This window comes from Durio zibethinus, chromosome 24 (assembly GCF_047325235.1).
Source record: "Durio zibethinus cultivar Kanyao isolate XHJ-2024 chromosome 24, ASM4732523v1, whole genome shotgun sequence".
NCBI classification, from domain to species: domain Eukaryota; kingdom Viridiplantae; phylum Streptophyta; class Magnoliopsida; order Malvales; family Malvaceae; genus Durio; species Durio zibethinus.
Window position 1 is genome coordinate 4,706,479 of NC_143185.1, and position 5,227 is coordinate 4,711,705.

A 5,227-nucleotide genomic window follows, 5' to 3' on the forward strand; every position below is an offset into this window, starting at 1 on the left:
AGTTAAACTTAATAAGAAAAGTTATCATCAATCTTTTTTCTAGGTGTGATTGACCATTTAATGAATTTATACTTTTAAGGAGCTCTTAAGTTTGACTAAGGGTCTTTAAAAGAATAAGTTTTAGTCTATTAATTATAACAAGATTTGAGAGTTCGGTTACATATGAAAAAGGTTATAGCACCCCTACATGCTCTTCCAAATGACAGTACCAATTTATTTTAAATTATCCTAAAATCTTGATTTTGATAGTCTTAATTGTAATATTTAATATTGAAAATAACTTTTAAGATTCTCCATCAATTTGATAGAATTCTTAAAAATATTTTATCATCTTAGGAGTATTCAAGAATCTTATTTATTTTTTTGAAGAGGCTCCATCGTTGGAAAAAGATTTAATCATTTTTTATTTTGATATTTTTATTGAAAATATATATAATTCATCCATTATTTGGGTCAAAATTAAAAATATCTTTTCACTTAGAAATTTTTTAGATAATAAAAAATTACGATTACTAAGAATTTTATCTTAGAAAGTTATTTTTTTTATTCATAAAATTTTCACCATTTAGGTCTATTTAAAAAATTCTTTTTAATTTCTAAATTTTCCACCTTTTGGGTTTATCTTTTTTATATCTTTAAAAAAAATAATATGACAATTATTTTTATTAAAATTTCATTTAAATTCTTCTATCATTTGGGATAGATTCAAAGAAATTTCTCACTTAGAGATTTCTTAGGAAATTTACCATTTGAAATTTTTAAGATTCTCATTATTGGATAATTGTCATATATTTTCAACCAAAATTTTTATTTGAAAAAAAATAATGCTACTTTTATTGAAATTTCATCTAAATTATTCTACAATTTGGGTCAAACTTAGATAAATTTCTTGCCTAGAGATTTCTTAAAAAATTTATCACTTGAAATTTTTAAGAATCTCATCATTGTGTAATTAGTATTTAATTTCAAATTTTATTAAAATTTGTGTTTTTTTCTCCTTTTTGAATTGAAAATAAGTATTAATTATTATTATTGAAACTTTATCTAAATTATTTCATCATTTGAGACCAATTTAGAAAAAATTTCTCATCTAGAAATTTTATAGAAATTTACCATTTGAAATTTTTCAAAATTTCGTCATTGGATAATTATTATTTATTTTTAAAATATTTTTATTTTGTTTTATATTTTATATTTTTCTTTTTTGTAATTTTTCTAAAAAAATTGATCATGCAAAAATGCTTTGAAAATAATCAAATGAATAAAATAAATAAATTAAAATAAAATTAAAAAAATACTAAAATAGGAACGGTTGGCTCAACTCAGCTAGCAGGCTTGGCTCGATTGTAGGCTGAAAAGCTGGAATGGCTCAAAAAGCGACTTGGCTTGGCTCGGCTTGAGATGAAGGTTGGAATGAGTCAAAACGGGTTAACCTTCGAGTCAAGTTGGCTTGAATAAAACATGCGGATCATGAGGCATTTTAAACGCCAAAACGACATTATTTCAGTTGGGTATAAATAGGCTAAAACCTTTTTTTTCCTCATAATTCTTCTTTCCCTATCTCTCTCTCTTTTTTTCTCTTTTCTCTCCATTTTTCTCTAAAACCCGAAGAATGCCGATTGAATATTCACTGGATTTTGAAAATCTCATTGGAATCTAGGTTGAGTTGCTGAAAGTTCATCGATTTCTGAAAAACTGATACTGGAAATTGGAAAACTTATAGAAGACTGAAAAAGTCACTAAAAATTGCCAAAATCTTCAAATGTCGCTAGAAAATTTAATTGGAAACTAAAAATTTTTCAAAAACTTTTCAGAAAAAATCTCCTTTTTAACTAAAAAATCTTCCAAAAATTTTTATATTTTTTGGTTGCCTTTTGCGTGCTTTTATTTTTTATATATATATTTCTGTGTCTCTCTTCCTAATCTTTTTTTTTTTTTGCTTACTGTAGGCATGTATTTATAGGGTTCTAATTCGAAGAATCCTAATTCAGAAGGGATTTTGATTCCCTTTAAACCTTTCCCTCAAATTTTAAGTCCAACTCCAACCTTTTCAATCTACTCACATAATTTCGTATAAACTCAACCACTAATTTTTTTTTAATTTTTTATTAACAAAATCAAAATCAAATAAAACTCCAAACAGATTGAGATGTCTATAATTATATGTAATTTTTTATATCTTGTATTTTTTTTACCGTAAACGTAAGTTATTTTAAGATGAATTGAATAATGTTAAATTGTTATCTTTGGAATGTCATGATTTATGAATTAATTATATTTGATTTTTACTTGGGTTATTGACTGATTGATTAATTGATTGAGATTTTTTTCTTAATAACTGAAATCAAAACTGTACTAATCCAACATGGTAGCCGATCAAAGTTGGTTTAAAAAGGATCACAGTGCACACTTACTAAGCTAAACTGCAAACATGACAACATTATTTCGTACTTTTCAAACCACTAAACAAACGTGGGATCAATTGAAATTTAAAATCTGATGAAACAAATACAAATAGACTTCGATTAAAAAGAAAAAAAGAACAATACTCACTAATTAATTAAATACGATTTTTAATATTTATACAGAAAGAGAACATTTTACTTGAACTTAGAATCTAATGGAAGCCTTTTCTCTTCTCCTGAAGATCCAATGACTTCATATTCATTGTAATTGTAAGGAAATTTCTTTTCTTGGAACACTTCGACGCATACAAAATACAATATAACCTTTTTTGATATTAAATCCAGGGCATTTCAATTTTTTAGATCATAATCATTGTTTGTTAATCCATCAGAAAACAAAGCAGCGAAATTCTCCATTTCATGCTTCTTCAATGCCAAACCAACCTCAACTCCTCCACTCCCATCTCTACTCTCAGCCATAAAAACAGCTTCATCCCTATCAATTGACACAATCTCGACCTTGCTGATCTTACCCAACCCAAAATCTGACCCATAAAGGTTTAACTTGGGTGATCCAGCAACACTAATTAATTGCAATCCTGGTAACTTTGGAGCCAAAAAGTTTGGAACCTTCTTTTCAGCACCTTCAAGAACCCCATTTTTAATTTTTTTTACCAATTCGCTTACCATATCTACAGCGAAGGCAAAACCATTTTCTCCCATGAAATTTCTTGCTTTTGTAGAACTTGCAAAACACATAACACAGTCACCAAAATATGTTAATGGGACAGGAGGGTTTAGACGAGTTCTGCAATCAACTCCGAAATCAATGACAACAAGTCTGTCACCTTCTCCTCCTTTTGTTTTAACCAGACAGGTTGCTGTATAAGCAAGAGTCAGCACAAAACTTGAGAGATGAAGTTGATTTCCATTAATACCTAATTTAAACAACGCCTTCTCTGTAAGTTTCTTGATATTGTTGTGATTGAACTCAAACGTTGCCCGAACCGTATTATCGGAAATTGCCTCAAACTTCAGCGGAATTTTCAAGTTTTTCTTATGGGAATCTTGATCCTCACCACAAATGGCTAGCCACTGGTTCAAGAAAAGCATCTCAAGTCCAGCTGGATCTTTGATGCTGCTCCTATCAAAAGATGGGATTAGGTCGGGTCGCAAAGAAGGGGTTTTTTCGATATTACCTTGTTTGCATAGATAACCCCAAGACCTCATAAACATGCTTGCTGTTTTACCATCGAGCACCGCATGCTGCGCTGTTGTGCCAATGCAAAAGCCTTGACGAGGAAATAGCGTTATTTGCAAAGATATTATTTCAGCGTTGTCCTCAGACAAAATCAACTCAGGTGCCAAAGGGTGCAACTCCTTTGCTTTATGCATTTCATTGCTAGCCAGGATGTGAAAATTGTCTACATTGGATTCGGCAACAGTGAGAGAAACACCATCATTTGGAGTGTATAATACTATGGGCTTGGAGGCCCCTGAAGGCCATTTGAGTTTGCCAGCGAGAGGAAGGTAGTGGGCAAGTGCAAGAGAAAGAGATTGCTTGAGTCTAGGCAGGATCTCTGAGTTGAAATAGGAAGGTTTCGAGGTTGATTCCGTGAGTTGGTAGAAGTATAGGCATTGAACAGGAGGAAACTTGAACCAATATGTGTCAAAAAAAGTGAGTGGGAGAAAGAACTCATTGGCTGATTTGGGTGAGCCAGAGGAAGGGGTGACTCGAGCGACCTCATGTATTTTAACTGGTGTTGCCATGGCAGACATTCAGACAGAGAGTTAGAGGAAGGAAAAAGCTCTTTGGCTCTTCGGAAATGGTTTTAGGAATTACAAACAATGGGGCATAACCTATCAGAAAGGCGTATTTAAATGGTCTGTGCACGTGGCTTAGACTAACAAATGATTCTTCTAGGATAGGTTTAAAAAATAATAATAATAAAAAAGTAAATATAACACATTCCGTTTGGAGGTCGCTATTGAATTCATATTATAATGTCTTCCTATCAAGTATTAAATTATTAATTGAACTAATCACTGCTAAGATGCTTGTGACCTGACTCCTTTTTAGTGTTTAAATGGTCTGTGCACATGGCTAAAACTAACAAATGATTCTTTTAAGATACGATTAAAAAAATAACAATAAAAAGGTAAATATAAAACATTAAGTGAGAAAATCGGTTGTTAATTCAATTAATTTATATAATTATTTTTAAAAAATAATATTTAATAAATCTAAATTTAAATCTTAACACCTATAAATCTTCTCTTTTATTCATATTACAATTTCTTTCTATCAAGTATTAAATTTTTAATTGAACTAATCATAGCTAAGATGCTTGAGACATGATTCCTTTTTAGTCTTTTTTTTTTTTTTTAATCTTCTTCATTATTATTGATCATTAACAATAGAAAATGAAAAAGAAATTGGTTTGCGTTAGGTATAAATTGACTATTGTTTAAATTCTATTACAATGAGTTAAAATTATGTTAGGATGATTATAAAATATAGTTTTTTATGAAATAAAATAATATATAAAATATGAGTTTTTGATGCCACTTAAAAGAGAGACAGATTTTTTTTAGTAATAAATTTAATCTGAATAACTCATCTTGATCCAATTAATTTATAAGAAAAGGTTTACAAACAATAAATTAAAATTAAAAAAAGAAAAGAAAAGAATACGTACAGGAAACTTACAAATTCTTAGTTAGCATGTTCTTATTAGATGTGTTTATGCCTAATCAAATTTCACGTGTAAAACTTGCATTATTTTGAGAAAGTTTCTCCTCATTTGATCTTTGTCCGGTTC

At 29.5% G+C, this 5,227-nt stretch overlaps 1 pseudogene; it reads right to left on the reverse strand.

The window, feature by feature from the left end:
- Positions 1 to 2,588: 2,588 nt before the first annotated feature.
- Positions 2,589 to 4,312, reverse strand: LOC149511877 (phenolic glucoside malonyltransferase 1 pseudogene; annotated as a pseudogene).
- Between the last annotated feature and the right edge of the window lie 915 nt (positions 4,313 to 5,227).